We start from the raw sequence: 22,668 nt of genomic DNA, 5'->3' as shown, positions 1-22,668 counted from the left end.
GGGAGTTGAATTTGATTCTGTTCTAACTGAAGCCTAAAATATTTTTTAGTAGGAAAGTAGGATAGTCTGTTGTATGTTCAGAGGGCTGTGTGGAGAGGGATTTCAGAGTGAAGATGAAGAAGATGTGCAGTTCAATTAGCAAGCTATGGCCATAGTCTAAGAAGAGATAATGAGTCTCCAAATTAAACCACTCGAGTTGGAGAATAGAAGATACGGGATATTTAAATGAAAGAATCAATAGGCTTCAGAAAGAGCTCAATGTGCATGCATATGTGTGTGTAAAAGGAGGTATTACATTATATCCTCCACTTGGCTACCAAAAAATGAGTTGTACATACCCAAAATGGTATGTGTTTAGCCCAAATCATTATCCATTTTCATCTTTATTTTTCCATTTAATTATTTATTGTCATGCACAGCAGAGGAATGTAAAGATAAACAAGACTTACTCACTCCTGTCTCCCAGAAGTTTTTGCTGACTGACAGTGAGAAAAGACAGAATATCTGTTTTTCTTTGTTCTAGTTTTTAACCACAAAGAGCTAAGTCAGAAAATGTCCAAGAAGCTAACTCTTGTTATTTTGAGACTTAACTAGTGTTTTACTTTCCCATATTCCCAGCTCAGTAGGTTATAGGAAGTCCCCTTTGCAGGTGACCTGCTGCACTGAGGGCTAGATTAGTTATTTTTGGATGACAGTGAAAATTTCACAAAGCAAGTTGAGCCAAATCCCATATCGCCAGTTCCCTTCGTAGACAAGTCTCCCAAGGAAAGCGCTCATCTGCAGTTTCCAGTCACTTCTAGACATCTCTCTGATCTGCCCTTACTTTTATAAAAAATGTAACTATATAGGTAATATTTAATTGCACTTTTATTTTAAAAAAATATCATCACTGAACTAGGTTAAGATATGTTGCATTAACAATACTAAAATCTCAGTGGCTTAGCACAATGACATTTATTTCTTCCTCTTAACATGGGCCCTGAGGGCCATTGTGGGTCTGTTTTGCCTCATTCCTCACTCCAGAACACAAGCTGGTGGAGCAGCCACAATCTGGAGCATGGGCAGTGCCATGACAGAGAGGAAATGTATACAGTGGTAAGTACACTGGCCCTGAAAGCTTGCACATGGAAGGACAGACTTCTGCTTTACATTTCATTGGGCAACACAGGGCACTTGACCACATTTAACTACAAGAGTGAGAATAAAGTGGAGAATTATTTCCTGCTGTACACCTGGAAGGAGGAGAAATTGGATATTTATGAGCAGCCTTAATGACCAATCACCATTTTCTCTTCTGATCACCAAACATTCTGTCCATTCTCTTTTCCACATTCAAAACACCCACATCCCTTCCAATCAGAAAACAGGCCAAAAGTCCAGTCATGGCATCAAGCTCAATGTCCAGGATCTCTGGATAATGGTGAGTATCTTATCACCAGGGAAAATGTGCAGCAGTTCCTACCTCTGGTCCAAACATTGGACCTCTTGATACAAAGACTTAAGAACTAGAAAACAAACTTAACTGACCCCTCCCAACATATACAGCCAGTACACAGCAGAAGAAGAGGGAGAGGAAGTGCCTACAAACCCTTCCTTTCTGAGAAGAGAAGAATGGGAGACACACAGCTGACAGAGGTCTGTAGCAATTCCCAAATTCCAGGGGAGATATGTAGAGGGCTCCCTGTCTTAGGAGCGTGGAATGTCCCTTGATCAGGCCCTTAGTCCACTCCCGGGGAGTAATGGAGGCTCCTTTGTCCCTTGTTTTCTATAGCTCTCTAAAAGTTCTTCATTCTTCATTATCCTCCTTGACTACATGTGAAAAGGGCATTGGGGAATCGGTCCTCCTTATGGACCGAGGCTTTTGTCAGTTCCACTTCTCGCCCAGGAAGAGTTTGGAGGTACAAGCGTTAGTCTAAAACTTCAGCAGACACAGTCTCTAATTCAGGCAGGTGAGTCTTTTGACAATAAAATTCAAGAAAAAAATCATTTTAGAGTTTTGTTAATTGAGTTTTTAACTTTCAAACTATTTGACGGAAAATTCTACTAAATCTGGAGTGTCTGGTTTCATCTAAGTGTGGCAATTGGTACATGAAGCTGATTGGAATCAATAGATAAGATCCTCATAAAAAATATGCAATATTTTATCCCTTGAACAAAAGTCATGACTCTTTTATTCACATTAAATATCATATTCTTGTGTTTCTTTCTGAATTAATGTTAAATTGAAACTATCTTCATTTTCTAATGTTTTTCTAAATCTCTCTTCATGTATATATTTTATCTTATTCACTGTGAGTCTCCTTGCTTTCATTGTATATTTGGTTTCATTTATTATCACTTTCTGTTTTCAAAATATATACTTGGGTTGGTTTCAGACATATATTATCTGTCCTTGTTGCTTGAACCAGTAACCCCTGATGGGCCCCACCTGTACTCCTGTAAACACCCTGCCACCACCAAGGGGCAGTGACAGTGGCTGAAACAAATGTGAAAGGGCCTTCTTTTCCATGACATATTGATTTCTTGAGAGAAGTGGCATTTCCAAGTGACCTTGGAAAGACAGATCATCTGAAAAATGGCTACAGAAGAAATTTTACCATCCCTCAGAAATGGACTATCACTAATAATTTGGGGCAGAATCTTTATTTCTCTTGAAATTCATACCTGGGAATCAAACTTTAGTTTATGAGAGTACCTGTCTCTGTTCTAGGCTTTGGGAGTAGATTAGTGAGAAAAAAAACCCGTCTTCATTATGGAGCTCATGATCTGATCAGAGAAGCAACAAACAACCAGGTGAGAAAAATATATCATATGGAAATGTATATTATTTGCTGTTGTTTTTACTTTTTAAGAACCCTGTGGATTCCAAAACAATTCCTGGAAAGTTGGCAGCGGTGGAGGGGCATCTTAGGTTGCCCTCATAAATAAAAGAAAGTCTGTATATAGTACTGGAGGTTTTGGCCAGAGCAATTAGGCATGAAAAGGAAATAAAGGGAATCCAAATAGGCAATGAAGAAGTGAAACTCTTGCTATTTTCAGATGACATGATCTTATATGTAGAAAACCCTTAAAAATCCAGCAGAAAGCTATTAGAAGTAATCAGCAATTACAGCAATGTTGTAGGGTACAAAATCAGCAGCTTTTCTATACTCTAATAAAGAACTAACAGAAACAGAACTCAAGAACAAAATCCCATTCACAATTACAACAAAAAGAATAAAATATCTTGGAATAAATTTAACCAAGGAAGTGAAAGACCTATATAATGAAAACTACAAGACTTTCCTGAAAGAAATTGATGACAACATGAAGAGATGGAAAGACATTCCACGCATACGGATTGGAAGACTAACCATAGTTAAAATGTCCATACTAACTAAAGCAATCTACAGCTAGAACAGCTCAGTGGTTACCAGGTGAAAGGGGGGTGGGGGTTGGACACAAAGGGTGAAGTGGTGCACCTATAATATGACTGACAAATAATAATGTACAACTGAAATTTCACAAGGTTGTAAACTATCATAACCTCAATAAAAAATAAAATTAGAAAAAAAAAAAGAGAGCCTGTATAATTCATGGTCGCTCAGCTTCTTCCTGGTAGCTTCATCCTTCATTTCTTCTTGAATGCAGGTGTTTAATAAATGGCAAAGGTCAGATTTCAAAAATTCTAAAGTCTATTAACTTTTCTCCACAACAATAATAGCCACAATTAGTTCCTAAATATTTCTTTTGAGCTATTCCTTTGCTCTCTCATTCCATCTCTCCTTCTCTTTTTTGTTCTTCCTTCCTTTCTCGCTTCCCCTGTCTCTCTCTGTCACTCCCTCCCTCACTCCCCTCCTCCCTTCCTCTCTCTCTGTCTCTCACTTGCAGCTACCTTGGTATTTGATGGAAGAGCTGCATACATTAGTCTCCTTTTTACCTGAGCCTTTTCTACCCACTGAAAGGGTTTACCCGGCGCTACACCCACAGGTGAACCTTTACTCTGGGATACCTTAATACTTTCACAGTTTTAATAATGTGTGAACCATATTCTAAATAGTTTCTGTATATTCACATACATCTTTTTGTACCATAGAATTTCTAATTGTTGATTTTCTCTTGACATAAAGAGTGTCATATATTTCACTCAGAAATTTGTTTGTTTAACTAAACAATACACCTTAGAGATAAATGTTAACTGTTTCATAGATTTGCTAGTACTTCCCATACTGATTGTCGCTTAGGATTTTTCCAATACCTCCTTACAACCAATAAATCTACAATTAGTATCATTGTATGCATTGTCTTGAATATTGCAAGTAATTCTCCAGAATAGATTTGAGAGTGGAATTGCTTAGAGAGATGGTACATATATTTTTTTCTTTTAATAGATACTGTTAAATTTTAAACAAAAATGGCCATATCAATTTGCATTTCCACCTATGATAACCAGTTCCCACGTATCTGGCTGTATTTTGTATTATCACACTTCCAAAGTGTTGCCAGTCTGTTGGGTAAAAAGGATTCACTTTTATTTTCATTTGCATTTTTCTTATCATTAGAGAGGCTGAACATCTTTTATTTTTTATGTTTAATGGCCATATATGTTTTTTCCTCTTGAATTTTTTCTTAATATTTATTGCCAATTTTTCTATGGGGTGCACATTGTTTATTTGCTTTTCTGTATTGATTTATAAGAAAAGACTTTCTGTTATAGTTATTTTAACCAATATTTCATACAGTCTATGACTTACAGTTTTATTTTTTTGTCTTGTGTTTTGGCTTAAAAATTTTGAAAATTTATTGAACTCAATATTTTCCATTATGTCAATTGCTTTATGTGTCTAGTTTAAGAAAGACAGCCATACACTATGTTGATATATATATTATCTCATATTTCTTCTATTTGTGTACGTTTTTACATTTAGTTCTAAAATCCATATAAAATTTATTTCCGTGAATGTTGAAACTATAGATTAATTTAGTATTTCCCAATTGTGTAGCTAGTTTTTCCAACATCATATAATGCGTTAGAATTTCTCTTCATTATGAAGACAAATCTTACTATGTAAGAAAATTCCCTTGAAATATACAAGTTCTGCTTCTAGACTCTGATCTATTCTATTGACCTATTTGTGTTTATTTTTCTATTAACACACAGCTTTGATATTTAAAAGTTTATAATATGTCTTGGTATGTGTTAGGACAAGAATTCCCTCTTTTTTTTTTCACTTTCAAAATTGTCTTGGTTATTCTTATACATTTCTCTTTCACTTGAATTTTAGAAATAGTTTATCAAGTTTCACGAAAAATTCCTCCTTTTTCATGATTTACGTCTCTCTTTCTTGCTCATTGTTGCCAAAGGTTTATCCATTTTATTAACCTTAAAAAATACATATTTTTCTGGGTATAGATTTACAAACCTAAAGTCTTTTCTCAATAGCTTCATTTTGTTTTTAGTCCAATTAGATTCTCATTTAAGGGGGATATTCTGTCAAAATCCATTTTGGATTTTCTCTTTCTACTTGATATGTTGAAACATCTCTAAATGTGGATTGAATGGAGTGAAAAATGTTTTCTTGCTTGCGGTTCTGTAGGCCTTTTATTTTGAGAACTCGTATCTTGGATTGGAATTGAGGGTATCAGTTAAAACTCCATGTTTGATGTATACACACAGATTTTCAAATAAATATAAATGTAAACTTGTGTATGTATATGTTTGTATACACACACACACACACACACACTCACACACGTTTCTTAACACTGTCCACTGAGACTTTCTTGGAACAGAGACACTGCCAATGGCAATTAACACATCTAGCCACAGATCTTGGATTTTAAGTACTGTTTTCTAATAAAAGGAATTAAGGTCCCTTACAGAAATCACCAAATCTAAGCTGGGGCTAGAAAAGTACAAAATAGCACTGGAATATATTTTTATGCCAAAAAGTAAGAAATTGCTCAAAGAATGATGGGATGCATCCAAAGGACACAGGAGCCAGCTTCAACAGGCCCCCACTGGCCAAGTTTGAGGTAACCTGGGCAACAAAATAAACAATAATAATTGGTGTTTAACCCATAAAATTAGAATGTTGAATATAAATATGAAATATTCATAAGCACGTAAATAAATAAACAAATAATAGAGGAAAGTTCTTCTTCACAGTAGAATGGCAAATAATAAATATAAGATGGCATGATGTATTCAGAAAATCACCATTTGACAACTGCCATAGTAATAATTGTTTTAGTCAAGAATCATCGGTGGATACTAAAACCATTGGGTGAAAATTTGATGAGAAATCTTGAAAAAGCGAACAAAGCTAGCATCACTATTAATGAGACAAATAGGTGCCACGTGTCCCCTGATGGAATATACAACATTGCTTCTAGAGTGTTCCTGCCAAAAATGTATTTCATGAATCTAACCATTAAGAGTCTTCAGAAAATACCAAACTGAGGGTTTTTCTACAAAATAAATGGCCACTACTCTTCAAAAAATGTTATGGTCATGAAAGATGAAGAAAGGCTGAAGAACTATTTTAAATTAAAGGAGAATAAAGACCCAAGAAAACCAAATGTGACATTAAGCCTGGATTGGATCCTGGACCAGAAAAAAAATTCTCCTACTATAAAGAATTTAGCAGGACAAATGAGGAAACTTGACTAAATTCTGTAGATTAGGGAATAGAGCCATACTAACGCAAATTTCCTGATTTGGAAAATTACACTCTGGATTTGTAAGAGCATGCCCTCCTTTTAGGAAATACACACTGAGGTAAAAGGGAATTATCTTTGAAACTTACTCTCAAATGATTCAGAAAAAAATTGTATATATATACACATCTACATTGAGAGAGAGAGAGAAGATAAAACAAGCATGGTGTAAGCATAAAATTATTTCAAAACAAGTGGTTAAGGCAAATTCATTAAAATATACATTATTGGTAAAGTATCGTGCAACATCTGGGTACAGTATGCAAAAGTATGCAACCTGTAAAAGTCCTGTCGTAAGCAGACTGCCAGAGGCAGAATTACAAGCTATCCCCTTGCTCTGATGGAGTCAGCAGTAACACTGGCCAGCTTTAAATGATACTATTTCTACAATGTGTTGGCAGTACAAGAATATTTGAACAAATGCATAGTTCTGGCATTTGCCAACTGAAGACAGGCAATAAACTAATGCCATATAGATAGTTGTTAATCTTGGTTCAGTTCACAACAAAAGAGATCTCCAAACGGCACCAATGTAGGCCAGATTGCTTTAGAAAACCGAACCAAATCTAGGCATCACTCAGACAGACCCATACAGGACTTTAAAGTATGCTTTCCAAAACCCTTGGCATGGAACAAAATGAAATATTAGTCGAGTGGAATCTCTTCCCATATGGAACTGCAGGACACAAAGAAAACTCAATATGGTCTTTGGGTTGCTGGTAGTAACATTAATGAATTGTACTCTAAAATAATAGGGTATTGGTGAGTGGGTGATACCCTTATGGGAAAGCCAATGAGACAAGTATTTTTCCCTGAATCCAATGACAAAAAGTTACACATAGACAGGAAATGGAGTTGTTGGAGCTTCCTCATTACCAGAAATGTATACTTGATTGAAGAAAGATGTTTCAATGATTATTTTTCCCTTGGCCTCTGGGAAAAGAAACTTATTTTGGGCTTGCCTCCTATGACTTTTTATTGTTCATAAATGGCTGTTAATGTGGGGATCCACGTTTATGAAATCATTCATTTTTCTTGTGAAGTCCTCTCGCTTTATTTGCCATGACTATTTCAAAACAACTGACTTTCAATCTTTAAGAAAGCTGAGAGCTCTGTGGGAAAGAGTGAGCACTGAGCCAATGAAATCATTCTGACCTGATTCTTTGCTCTATTGCTTGGCTCTTCCTCATGCTTTATCCAATTATGTCTGCAATTGTTAGGTCAGTGCATCCTTTCACTTGTTCATTTATTCATTAATCCATATGTTCACCAAGTGGGCGTTACAGAGCGCCTGTAACAGGTCCAGCACTGTTACAAACATCGAAGGGAAAAGAATTGCAAGACATTGTATTTTAGTGAGCTTGCTCATATTCTTATTACACAATACACAGGAAATAATAATGTCGTGTTCATTTGTTGCTCATTAATTTCTAAGTAAGTTTATGCATTCTGAAGTGGTCGAAATTCAGATGAATTTCTTTCTTAAACCCACTGTAAATTTACTGAAGGGATAGATGACAAAGATCAGAGTGGCTGGGAAAGGCATAGAGGAGAGTCCCTTAAACTGGTCCTTGACAAATAGGTGGGATTAAGAGTCAGAAACAAAAGATAATCATGGTGAGGAGGTCAGGTTAAATACAACGTGTTCAGAGAACAGTGATGAGGTTGTTCCTGGGAGAAACTGGTGTGAAAAAAGTTGGGAAAATGTTTATCTCATAATCTTCACAACACTGGGCTCCATGATGATCATATCAAAAGAGTTTAACACAATATCTTTCCCTGTCTTCTTTTCCTCTCTCCTTGCCTCCTTCCAGTCCCTTCTCCCTTCCAACAGATTGCTGGGTGGAACACAGCAATATTATTCAGGACTTTATATTATTAGTCTGAGGCTGTGGGAATTTAATCTACAGAATTTAGGGGTGGTGCTGCCCCAAATCACTAGCATACCCTTCGCTGTCTTTATCAGTTCCTAAATGATTTTATAACAGGAGATTCCCATTATTCTTTTAAAGCGGTTTCTGGAGTCAGAGTGGGTTCATTTTAAGCAAGGCAGCAGGCACTAGTTGTATGTAGGGTGACCTTATTCAGAAGTTAGCAAAAGAAAGAAGTTCCTCTCTCCTTCCTCCCCTTCTCTTAAATAGACAGAATGTTGAAACTCAGACAGTTCTGGGCTCTTACTCAAGGCACACAGTTAGCTGGTAAGGAAATCAGAAATAGGATCATGTGCATGGCTATTTAAAAGTTTATTTCCCAGTTAATTTCTTACGTCTTCTTGGTAAAGCCCAGAACACTCCACTTTGGTTTCATGATAAGACAGTATGATACTGTCAAAAGAGAAGTAGGTCAATTTGCAAAAAGCCATTTGACAATGGATCGATTTTAAAAAGAATCATATTTGCCAAATTATTGAAGATTTTTCCAAGTTTTGATTTTGTTTCCGCCCCTACCCACCACTTGCATGTACATCTTCTTTTGTTCCTGTTCTTGTCATTTTATATGCAGATGGATAGCTTTTCCTTTTATGCTTTTTAGTCTCATCTTTATTTTGAGGGATTTGAGTCTTGCCACTGCCCACGATTCTGTACCTACTTTAGCCCAGGAGGTTATCAGAAACTTTACACCTATACAGGGTCTGGCACTAAATGCCACAGCTCTCCCTGAGCTAGTGTTTAAAGGAAAGCCCTACTATTTTCATTAAACACAACAGGCTGGAGTAGAGGCAAATGCAGAGGCAGGGCTGATGCAAGGGGTTGAGGGAGGCAGGGGCAAGAGTCCAAAGTCAAAGAAAAACTTTGAAAAATACTTCAACAGTTTAATAATTTATTAAATCCCATAATTGAATAAGTTGGTCGTTCAGTTGGATTCATTTTCAGGACCCTGCTTTTAAGGCAAATTGACCTGGAGCCAGTGGAAAAATATAAAGCACCATGATAAAAATAGCTTTTCCATCTTGAGTGGTGGTTTTAACCTCTCTGTGGTTGGTTATCAGGTCTTCATTTATTTTTTCTGTCCTCTGCAACAGATGTGTTGCCCAAGTGATACAGAGATTGTCTTCAAAGTCACTTCTGGAAGAGTTGCATAGACTTTTCCTGTTAGTTCCACATTGTTTAGGAGATCATCTTAAATATCATGATTGAAAAATAATTTAAATTCTTGCAAATACATGAATAATATTGGGATATGTTTCTGCTTTAGCTTTTTCTTGAAATTGCATTTTTAATTGTTTCACAAAGTTTAAGGCAATAGTTAAAATCTAGTATCCGTGAAATACTGAAAGTGAATTCTTCATAATGACTCTCTGGGACTGGGCTAAGTGGCGGGGAATGGGGACAAAGTTAGGTGTAGTTACGCGGTTCTAGGACCTTCTCAACAATGTGACGCTGTTATTCTCTTTCAATAATTGTATCTCCCCTTTGTTTCTGAGAACCATGCATCTCAGCCCCCATCCCTTCCCATTTCTGTGGAACAATTTCCTGTTGTTTTCAAGATTTCACTACACTGAAATCCATAGTCCATAAATTAAAGTTAATGAAGGAGGGAGTGGGCAGATGACTAAGCTCCTTTTTCTAAAAACTTGGAACAGTCTTTCCTACGAGGCATACAGACTATTAATCACCAAACTTGGCAGGATTTTAATACTGCCCTTTATGAGTAGCCACATGCATAGGCTTAACTTACGCTTGTAAACCTAGTCATTGAGACAGCAGTCAACATCAGCAGGGCAGGTGTGCACACAGTGAAGTTGCTTTATTGAGTTCTGTCAACATTCCTTTAAATGTTACATTAAGAAATGTGGACAAAACTCAACACGTGAACATTTTTTTAAATAAACTTTTTGTTTGAGAGCAGTTTTAGATTTACAGAATTATTGTGAAGGTAGTACAGAGAGATCCCATATACCCTAAACGAGTTTCCCATATTATTATTGCTATTATTATTATTAAGATTTTTTACTGGTATGATACATTTATCATAATTAGCGAACCAATATTGACACATTATTATTAGCTAGAATAAATGCTTAATTCAGATTTCCTCAGTTTCTTCCTAATGTCTTTTTACCATTCCAGGATCCCATCCAGGATACCACATTATATTAAGTAGTCATGTTCGTTTGGTTATGACAGTCTCCACAGCTTTCCTTGTTTTTGATGACCTTGACAGTTTTAAGGAGTACTGGTCAGGTATTTTGTAGAATGTCCCTCCACTGGAATTTGTCTGATTTTTTTTGTTTTCTTTTACTTCTTCTCCTCAAAGGCCCCCAGTACATGGTTGTATATTCTAGTTGTAGGCGCTTCTAGTTGTGGCATGTGGGACACTGCCTCAGCAGGGCTTCATGAGTGGTGCTAGGTCCGCACCCAGGATCCAAACCAGAGAAACTGGGGGTTGCCAAAGCAGAGCTCGCAAACTTGACCACTCGGTCATGGAGCCAGCCCCCTGATGTTTTCCTATGATTAAACCGGGGTAACATGCTTTTGAAAGAAAGACCACAGAGGTAAAGCATCCTTCTCATCACATCATATCAAGAGCACATACCATCACATGACATGATTGTTGATGTTACTCTTGATCACCGGGCTTAAGGTAATGTTTGTCAGTTTCTCCACTGTAAAGTTATTCTTGTTTCCTTCTCCTCTCTATACTGTACTCCTTGGAAAGAAATTGCTCTGTGCAACCCACTCTTAAGGAATATAGAGTTACAGTACTGTAGGGGAGGAAGAAATTTTTCTCTACCCGTCTAGGTTCTTTTAGCTATTCTAGGAATTAAATTGACATGAAACAGAATAACAAGAAAAAAATCAAACAAAGTTTAATAACATGTCTATGTGCAAGAGACCCAGGAAAACTGAATAACTCACCAAAATGGCTGAAGCCACCACCTTAAATACCATCTTCAGCTAAAGACTAAAGATATTGGGGGTGGGGCTGGGGGTTTGGAACTTCAAAGGGGAAGGTAGCAATTCATATGGAGATGGAAAAGCAAGTGTTTGGTAAACAAAAGTTTGCCATGCTTGCTGAGACAATGGGACATTGACCAAATGTGAGAGGACTTTGATCAAATGGGCCTTGTTAGGTTCCTTCCTGTCTGCCACACCTAGTTTATATTATACTACAGTTACCTATGGTGATAGCTCCTTCCTGAAACAGGCCTTCTATCTTAAATTCATCTAGAGAGTCAGGGAGAAGGTCAAAGTTTCTTCCTGAGTCTTTTGTTCCCAAAAATAATCCGGCAACAGAGACACATTTTAGGGTGGCAAATTCTGTTCCTTTACAGTATATTTCCTTAAGAACGAAATATCTACATAAATTATCAGAATTCTTCTACCTGGAAATTTCTCTATTCTCTCCATTTATTAATTACTCAATCATTTATTTATATAAGTATGGATTTATGAATGCTTATTTTATACTTTGGATTATAATCCAATAATTATTTATGTTTTTGCTCAAATTGTTCTGGCTTCAACTATTGGGAGCTTTTTTATGTGTCTCCATGTCCCTTCAACATACCGCCATCAATGCGGCTTTTTAAATTTTTTGAGCAGTCCCTTACTTTCTGGAACTACAAGGTGATCCAGGCTCATCTTGTGTGTTTCCTGTCCCAGTTCAAGAATCGGCCATTTCTCCAAGGAGCTCTGGTTCCTTATATTGGAGAATTATACTAGAAACTGAGATCTGGGTGCTAGATGTGCCCGTTGCTACTGTGCTGTTCATGTAAACATTTAAATCTGAGTTTCCTCTGGAATGTCTGTGCTAACCTATTAAAAACGAAAACCTGTTTAACAATCACTCTTCAGAAGTCTCCCAGTTCTGGGCTTATGAAACAGTATAAGCACTTTATTAACACTGATTCCTAGAATTCCTGAAATAGCATGAAAATCTGGTCTAGTCTCAGGAATGAAGGAGGAAAAAAGGGAATCTGAAGTGGTGGTATAGGAAATGTGGGAATTACTGTTTGTCTCAATATTCAACAAGCAGGCTCCCTCAATTATAGGGTAGAAAAGAAAACAAACTTCTTTATTAAAAAGAAAGAGGGAAGAACGCTACTTTTAAAAATGGGATTTGTTTTCTAGACCATTTCTGGATTGTTTCTCCATTTCTAGGGCCAATTTGATACAAATCTGGGAGTAAGTGGAGTATACCATCCATATCCCGCCACCACCTTCTCCCATCTAGTTTCTCGACATTCATTCTTTTATTCAATAAATATTATTTGAGCACCTACTGATCAAGGTCAAAGCTGCCCCAGGGAGAGAAGCCCAGGAAGACCTTGCCTGTGTGCTGATCTACATCATCCTCGGGGAAGTATAGGACATCCTGAACTGATTCGACCTGGTTCATATCCAAAGTTATATGACCACCCGATAACCAGACCCCATCTGCACTGATACCATTTTAAAGACTTTTTAACATGATCTTTCCTTTGTCTTGTAAAGAAATAACTCACATACCCATGCCTTGTAAATTTAGCCCTACCCTCAAACCACTGCAGCCCTTCAGTGCCCATGGGTCCTGTCGCCATGCTATTTTCTGAATAAAGGAGCACTACTACCAGACCTTGGGAGTCCAAGAAATCTTTCTTTTGACTCCTTGGCTCACCGAGCCAGCATCACTACAATGAGGACAAATACAAAATGTTTGGTGCTCTGGTTACACTTCAAGCACACGAAGTTATCCCAAACCTTAGTGATACAAAACAACAGCCATTTAATTGTGTTCACTATTCTGTGGATCGGTTATTGAGGAAGAACTCAGCTGATGCAGGTGCTGGGAGTGCTAAGAGCCTCGAGGGGCTGGAACCCACCATCTATTGCTGCTTGAGAAAAGCTGTCGGGCACTGGAAGTCACGGAGGGGCGCCTTCTCACTATTATCCTCCATTGCCTCCCATTGAGTCCCAGTGCCTCCCGTTGTCGGATGCTAGATCAGAAGCAAGCTGACAAGGGAGACTCCAGCCCCAGCATCACATACCAGAAGACAGAGGATGGGCTTGGAAATGACAGGAAATAGTACATAATTAGCACAGGAAAATTTATGAGTAGCTGAAGACTTCTTTAAACACCAAAACTTGAATTGCATCCATTTTAAATAAAAGGAAAAATTTTCATGCTCCTTCACTGAAGATTCTAAATTTAATTTTTCTTGGGTCTTGAGATCAGCAGGGGTTTTTTGCTGTTTATAATACACTGTTTCCTGAGGATCTGTTGTACTGTGTAAGATTCCCCGCCCCTCCCTGATGCCACATGTTCTATGATCTCTGAGATATTACTGATTTGTTCTGCTTTTCTTTCTTCTGTCTGTCAAATAGGTTCAAACAATTTATATCATTGCTGAAAGTAAGGCCTGCCTATTTCTATATTCTAATTTCTATATTTTAAACTGATACTGGTTCAGCTACCAAATATGAATGTTTATTTAAAATAGTGTAAAATAACTATAAATGGGCTTGAAGAAATGCCTCAAGGCTTTGTCTGCAAGTCAAGTGACTAAATTTCAGTGTGGGTGCCATCGTTTAACTGACTTGGAGGCTTAGCTTCCGAGTTCTGGGTGCATAGCCTGTTGAACAACTGACCTCTGACTTGGGATACTGTAACTGTGAAAATGTTTTCAGTATTTCTCTTTTTATTTTCTTTTCCTTTTTTTCTAGTTAGAAAAAAAGTTAGGATTCAACTTTGAAGACAACTGCTTTTCTAGTATATAGTTGTGTTATGACTTCAGGTGGGCAGGTGTTTAGAAGAGCTAGAGTGAGCTTCTGTCTTCCTTTTGACCTTGGCTCCAGGTGTCTCCAAGCAGCAACTGATGTCAGATGTGACATGAGAAAGCTGTTAGGCAAAAACATCTTGGAAAGCAAGTCTCCATGCCTAAGGGCTGTCCAATTGTAGCTTCCACAACTGCTGCCTGATTTTTTTGTTTTTCTTGCTCTTTAGGGCTGCAGTGTGACTAAAAAAATATTTATCCATACTCTCAAAAGCTCATAATGTCAAACTCAAAATGTGACTAATACATTTTTTATCAAAAAAAATGCCTTGCTTTCGCAGAGTCTATTTCAACACAAAGGAAAATCATTTCTCTTTGCTGAATGGCAGTTTGCTGGATCATTATCAGTCAAAACTTTATCTTCCCTCTTAAAGAAGACCATTCCAGTTCAGATTGTTCTAGTAAGTTTGGGGATACCATCCTTAACAGAAACATGTCTGGACGGCATATTTCTTATCCCATTATCTGAACCTTCTTTTGGAATTATTTATAGAGGACATATCTCCCTCCGTATAGATTTTATTGCATGGAGAAGTTGTCTGTATATCTGATTGAAAAGTACTGTGTTTAAACTTAGAAAGTCCTATGGATGGACTAGAAGAGACCTCTGATCTCTGAGATCACTCACTGAAACATTAGATATTTCTTCTGTCAATACATGACATATGCAGCCGTATATTATAGATTGTACATTCACAAGAGTTGTCCTTATTACGAAGTAAGTGAACCTGAACTAGTACTGTGCAAAATACGTTTCTCCCAGCAATTAGGAATAAACTGTAAGTAATTCACTAAAATATTACCTTAAGCTTCAAACTATACAGAAATTACAAGTGGTGGACAGACAATTAACTACAATACTTTCTCATTATGTTCCTGTGGAGATATTAATGATGCAGCTGAGAAGTTCAGGTTTGGACTGTTGAGAATATGAGAGCCCTGTATAAAGGGTGTACAATGAGAAGAAGATGCAGAATAGAGCTCTGGGAGCAAAGGAAAGAAAACTGAAGAAACATTCAGAGATCTAGAAGGAGAATCATAAGAGAGTGACACAACAAAGCCAAGAGAACACTTTCGAGTGAAAGTGAGCGTTCGATTGAAAGATCAAAGAAGATGAGAACTGAACATCGGTAATTGATATCTCTTTCATCTGAATCTAGACAAATAAAATGTAACAGCTTGATCTAAACTCAGGTGTGTCTAGTTTCCACAACCTGTGATCTTTCCACTCTACCATGTTATTTTCTATTAAAAGCAAACAAACCTACAAATAAACTTGAGGTGCTGAAAAGATAGGCCCAATACCTACCTAGAAATGAATGCATTAATTAAATGTGTATTGATTCCATGGCTGCTGAGATTTGGCACTGTTGTAGACCCTGGCTGCAGAGTGGCAAATAAAGTGGCTGTGATGTCTGCCCCTCGTGGAGCTTCCAGTCTTGTGAAGTTGCTAGACGCTAATCAAACAGTCATATCTAATAAGTGCTGTGAAGGAAAAATGACATGGGGCTCCGAGAGTGTAGGATCAGCAGGACTCAACTTTGTGTGAATTTCAATGATGGCATCATATTTGAGCCGACATCTCCAGAAGGGTAGAAGTCACTGAGATGGGAGAGGCTGGGGAGGGGGTACGGGTGATAAGAGGCCACTGTAGAGTGCTGACACACTAGGTTTGTCCAGGAGAGGTCAGCATGGGCCAGACTACACGACAAAGCTGTGTTTGAAAGTCTTTAACCATAAGGAGAAGCCTTGAGAGGATATTAATTTTACATTTAGTTCAAAGACTGTGCTCCTGGCGCATACCTTCCTGAGGCTCTTACCAGTGAACGGCACTGCTTCGAACAGGAGAATCAACATTATGGCTTTTCCTGGTAGCAGAGTGCAACTATTGGTGGGTTTTTTTTCCTTCCTCTTCACTAAGCCAATTTTGAGCTCACTGGATTTACCTTTGCAACATTAGCATCATAATAGCCATGATTTGACGCAAATCCTCAAGTTAGTTACTGTGAGAACACTGCTTGAATAATTCTCCCATGCAGACCCAACCACACCAGTGCGGTGTTAGAGGAGGGAGGAAAGTGAAAGACGTGAGAACCGAAGAGACAGCCAGCTTCCTCGGACTTTTAAGATGCAGTAAACCCAGCTGTGAGCACCAGAAACAATTAGGATGAGAGTCATGAACCTAAAACCTCTCTTGTAGTCCAGAACTCTCCAAATCTGTTTGCCACCTGGTCTTTGCCTGTAGCACAGTGGTGCCGCTCAGCTGAGTAATTGTCCTAAAACCCACTCAGCGGGGCGGAGGTTGGGAGCTCCTCTGATAGGCACGATTTGGACTGTTGATTCTAGCAATGACTTAGCTCCATTCTCTTTGTTATTACCTGGACCCACCTAGATTCAGTCACTCCCAAGCTCTTATCTGAGAAACTCCCACGTTTGTTCATATGTATATATCTTTTCCTATTTGGAGCAAGTTGCTAGGCAAGACTATATGCCTCATGGTTTCATCTACTGTAAATTCTTCCAATCATTCTAATCAGCTTGATCCTCTTCCCGATGTTATAATCTTAGACTTCCAGTTGCTTATGGGGTACACATTTGGATAACCATCTGTTATGGGCTAAATTGTGTCCCTCTCTAAATTCATATGTTCAAGTGCTAACCCCCAGTGCCTTCAGAATGTGACTGTATTTGGAGATAGGGTGTTTAACGTGGAAACCGAGGTAAAATGAAGTCATATGTGTGGGCTCTAATATGATAGGACTAGTGTCCTTACAAAACGAGGAAATTAGGACACAGACACACACAGCGGGAAGACAGTGTGAAGACACAGGGAGAAGATGACCATCTGCAAGCCAAGGAGAGAGGCCTCAGAAGAAACCAATGCTGCCAACACCTTAATCTTGGATTTCTACTCTCCAGAATTGTGAGAAAATAAGTTTCTGTTGTTTTGCCACCTAGTCTGTGGTACTTTGTCATGGCAACACCATTGTTACTTCAGACTCATTTTACAGAACTGAACACATTACCTTCTCCAAAAGTGGTTCTCCTTCCCAGAAATGAAAATCTCAAGCTCATTCTTTTATTCATATATTCAGTATTTACTGAGAATTTATTAGGTGGCAGGCATTGGGTGTGCAAAGACGAACTTGTCATAACCCCTGCCCTCACAAGCCTCACATTCCACTGCACCCACGCCAGCTCATTTCTGTCACTGACACTTCCATTATCTCTCCCTCCCTGGCTGCATACTCTGGAGTCATTTTCATTTCTCCATCTTTCAACTTTCATTTCTGGTCAGACATAGATTTCCCATGAAACTTTTGTGGCAATATTTTCTGCATTTACTCTGACAGCTAAGTTATCCCTGGTTTACTGACATTAGTCTCCTAATGGATTTCTCCTTTTCTAGTTTTCTGCCCTCACTCATCTCCTATCCATTCCATATGCCAATTCTCTGAAAATATAACTTTCGTCGTGTTACCCACCCTCCTTGCTCAAGAGCCTCTCTCACAGGGAAGGTGAAGATAAATGTGTGTCAGTCTGGGTCACTTGAGTAGATTTATATTCGATATGTCAACATGGGTGGAGCTTCACCCATAAAGAAGCATCCGAGTCCTCTTTCACTGATGAATGCTCTATCTTTCCACAAAGTTCTGACACTGTCTACTTAGTTGACAAAGGAGCACTCAAATTTTGATTTGGGTTAGCACTTCAACTACGAACTGAGCTTCTTCACAGTTCTCTAAAGCTGTGTGTCCGCCTGATCAATCCTGATCCCAGAAATATTTAAATCGACAATAGGGGTATGAGTCCACCTCTTTAAGCTTCACTGACTTGAACTTCTATTATCTCTTAAACTTACTTCTAAATTTATTTTAATTCTAAATTAAATGTCTCCTTTGAGAGGCACTATAGTGTAGCAGATGGAAGCATAGCTCTGGATCTGGGCTTCCTGGGTTCAGATATGGGTACTGACAAGGATTAAGCGGGCTAACTTGTGCAAGTCATAACTTTTCTGGGCCCCAGTTTCTGATTATAATGATACCTGTCTCATAGGATTGTTGTGAGGATTCAATGAGTTAAGAGATACAAGGTACATAGACCAATGCTATTATTCTTCTAAAGAGAATTAGAAATGAATACATAAGCCCTCCTACTTCACCTGAGCTCCAAAATTATGCACTAGTAGCCATAAGTCTCATTTCCTGTCTGAAACATTCCCATTTGTTTCAACTCTCACCCTCCACCAACCTCCCAAATGACATCACACTAAATAAAAGAGGTTTGACACACCTGAACAAACAAATTTAGTGGTGATGTAAGAACGGCCATGAAGATTACAAAGAAATCTTTAGAGGACTGGTGTGGGATTATGGTTTTGCATCTGAATGGGCAGAACTCGCAAAATAAATCACTGCTAAAAATGAGGGTCAGGCTGGCGCTTGGAACAGATAAGGGAAATCACAAGAATACAATGCCTCTTGCTTTCAGGAAATACCAGCCCTCTTTCAGATCAACACGAAGGATCCCCAGAGGCCAGAATGAAACAAATGAAACAATCCTCTCTATTAGACAAAATTCCATATTTCTGACCTAAGCTATGTGCTCAGGCTATGATGACTGTCTCAATCTTTCTCTTTCTCTCTCCCTTTCTCTGTCTTTCTCTTAATTGACCGAGGGCTTTATGTAAAACTAATCTCTACCAGAACTAAAAGGAGACTCTCAACAGACTTATTGTGATGGTCATTGTGTAATGTTTATAAATAGTGAAAAACTGTGTTGTACACCTGAAACTAACATAATGTTGTATGTCAATAATCCCACAATAAAAAAAAGAAGAGAAAATCACTCTTCTGTCTTATCCCACAGGCTTTTTTTCGGTTTTTTTTTTTTCTCATTCATTCATTCCATGGTAACTTTCTACCTTTGGTGTCTATTTTCTTATCTATAAAATGAAAAATTCAGATTCAATGATCTCTAAAATGCTCTCCATGTATTGTTATCTGTGTTATTATGTGCTTGACACGATGTTAGGAGTTATGAAGAATATTAACAGTCCTCCCTTCTAGAAATATTCAGTCTACGTTGGGAAGACAATAAATACAATTAAAACAAGAAGATGTATGTTTTTTTAACCAAGCAACGTATTTTGCCACTAATGGTAAATAACATGAAAGAAAATATAAATGGTAGAGAGGAGAGAATCACAAAGGCATTGGAGGTTGCAGAAGAATTTACTGGAACTGAACTTTAGAAACCAAAGTGAGGGAGAAGCAGAGGTTAAGGGACAGCCTAGAGGACACACTGGTTGAGGCATCCTGGAGAGCGCGGCACGCCTCATCCCAAGCAGGGGTGGACTTCCCAGCTGGTGTTCAGGTTTCGGATTGAAGTGCAGTGGAAGAAGCTCGAAGAGGAAGGTTAAGATCACATTATGAAGCATTTTGCATGCCAGGCTGGGAGTCTGTGCTCTACTCTTAGGTAAATCCCTCTCAAAAGTTTCCACAGAAGTGTCCCCAAGGCTGGGGAGGAGATTTGAATGTTCCCAATCTAGTTTGACGATAAAGGGAAAAGTTTTGAAGTTTTATCATATATGAATAATTTTTTAAATAAAATAAAATGATGCATATCAACATTGCATTCTACTCTATAATGTCTATTTTCATTTGATTATAAAAAATATGACTTTCTTTTACCAAAACTTCTAGAAAATCCAAGCTGTAGGGGGATGTTTTATCTTAGAGCTCTAAGTACCCTGTACCCACAGCCAGACAACCCTTGAAGGAAGACGAATCCTGCTAAAAAGCACCAGCCTTAGGCTACAGAAAACTACTGCAAATATTTTGAAGAGAAGAGAGTCACACGCTGTTTCAGGGTGTGGCATCGTTTAAAAAGAAGCGAGAGCAGCCGGCAAACGCAAACTCTGTTCCCAGAGACCCTTCCTGTTCCTGAAGTCTTCCTCACCCCTGGAGGACCTTACAGGACAGAGAAGCGGAGACGATGGTGATCGCTGCTGACCACACAGTCTTCACGCTTCAAAGCACTTGCACATACAGTGCTTCATTTTCGTGTCAGCATATTCTTCCAAGAATGGCTCAGAGGCCCATAGCAGGCTAAAACAGGTTGGCCACTGGGAAAATATATGCATTATGCTCCTTATTTGAGGACACTATTTCTTTTGTCAAAAAGTCAAAAGTTTATTTGAGAAAGTTCCTACTTTGGGAAATATTAATTTTCCAAGTACAAATCTTCGCTCACAATAAGGAGGCCTTTCTTGCTTGGTGGGGTAACACTACCGGCCATGAATTTATTTGTATGAACAAGGCTAAGAACTCTGCAGTTGAGACTCTGTGCATGCAGGCTGGCTGGTGCTGTTCCTACGAGCTGGGCAGGCATGCTTTCTTGGAAGGACAGCTGTTCCTGAAGCCGTTGTGGGAAATTTGCTATCAAAACATGGGGTGTATGTAGCCCCCGACCCCCTTGGTTTTGACTGACAACCTTTATTTATATACGCCTTGATGTCTAGCGTTTCCTATCTTTTCATGATGCATAAGTAGTTATATAATGGAATATCGGAATATGCATATTTCTTCCTATTGCTATTTCTTCTTCATCCATCTAATGATCCCCAAACCAGAAAATTTTATGGGCTGAAACTCTGGGGGTGTGTGTGTGTGTGTGTGTGTATGGAGGGGGAGGGGAGTAGTTAGTCCCATTTGAGACCCATGAAATCTGAGCTGAAATTTATCTTATACGTAGATATTAGAAAAGTTGTGATTTAAATAGGTACTCTGAGAGGCTTCTCTGACTTCAATTTTCTCCCTCTGCCTACATGCCCAGAATCTGTCCAATTAAGGTGTTCAAAAGTCCCTTTCTAAAGCATAAATACCTTTTGGAGGTGAAGGATTTAAGGAGGTGGTGATGGGGTTAAAGCCCAAGTTAATATTAGCTCCACTTGAAAATCTTAGAATAAAAGGTCAGCCTGCTCAAACTTCCGCCTAAGAACAATATGTATTGTAATTGCTCTAGCTTCAGTGCAAACAGCGTGAAGACCTAGGAATTCACTTCATGAAGCAATCCCTTCCATAATTACATCATAATAGTGGTATCTGTTTTAACAATTATTGCGATATACAACTTTCAGCACACTTTTGTGTCTATATTATCTCATTTATTTACTATAGTTATTTTGAGACATACTTCTGAGTGTTGAACCATAATCTGCCTCCATGCAACTTCTATCCTTTGATCTCATCTGCCCAGAGCAGCACATAAAATGTGGCTCCCATGAAAATTCTTCATGTTAAAGATAACTCTCAAGCCCCCTTAAGCCGGTCTGGAGGACGAAGAGGAAGCATCTAGGGGAAAGGGTTGCTGACCTATTGACAAGCCATAAGCACTTAGAGGAAAAAATGAAAAACTCTGTATATATAAGGTTGCTTCTTGAAATTCAAATAGAAAAAAAGTCATAATAACTTAAATGACCACCGCTGGGAGATAAGTGAAGAAAATTACAGCATATATATATATATATATATATATATATATATATCATATAATATGATATGACTATTAAAAATGATGAAACGACATATTTTGACTAGGAAAGATATTCATGGCATATTGAGTGAAAAAAAAGCTGCTTATACAAATATATGATTCCATTTTGCAAAATTATAAACGTACATATATTTATAAACATACACGAAGGGATAGCTAATGGGTGGTTAATATTGGTGATATTTGGATGGTGGGATCTGAAAGGTAACCTTAAATTTTTCTTCTTTATATTTTTCAACAAGGACCTTTTATCATTTTCTCCAAAAGCAATAGAGCTATTTTTAAAATAAAACAAGAATAAATGGCTGATTAGTGCACAGCTGATATTTGGTACACGTTCATGAAATTGAACTGAAACTTGAAGGCAAAAATGAAACATTGCCCTCAGTCCTTTAAGATCAGAGAGAGAGAGAGATTGGATGTGTGTGCGTGTGTGTGAAGACAGAAAATTTAAAAAAACATAAAATTTTCAGGGTGGTCTAAAAGAAGCAATGGAAAAAATTAAGAAAAAATGTCAAAGCTGAATTTTGAAAGAAGAAAACATTCCCAGTGAGAGAGACACTGGGTGGTGGGACTGAATCACAAGGGAAATGGCAGGAGTCTATTATTTGAGTCATGCTGAAAAAACCCCAAACACTGTTTTGTTTATCTTTTCT

The 22,668-nt window shown here is 38.1% G+C and overlaps 1 long non-coding RNA gene across 2 annotated transcripts in view; it reads left to right on the top strand.

Moving 5' to 3' along the window:
* Nucleotides 1-3,558, top strand: part of LOC138921041 (uncharacterized) — a 33,325-nt gene extending 29,767 nt beyond the window's left edge. For both annotated transcript variants that reach the window (XR_011433212.1, XR_011433211.1), the window contains exons 4-5: nucleotides 1,024-1,949; nucleotides 2,711-3,558. This is a non-coding gene — a long non-coding RNA (uncharacterized lncRNA). The remainder of the gene's footprint in view (nucleotides 1-1,023; nucleotides 1,950-2,710) is intronic.
* Nucleotides 3,559-22,668: the final 19,110 nt, after the last annotated feature.

The sequence above is a fragment of the Equus caballus genome, chromosome 27, assembly GCF_041296265.1.
Source record: "Equus caballus isolate H_3958 breed thoroughbred chromosome 27, TB-T2T, whole genome shotgun sequence".
In the NCBI taxonomy this organism is placed as follows: Eukaryota; Metazoa; Chordata; class Mammalia; order Perissodactyla; family Equidae; genus Equus; species Equus caballus.
The sequence above is the reverse complement of the archived record's forward strand: the minus strand, read 5'-3'. Positions and strand labels throughout refer to the sequence as shown.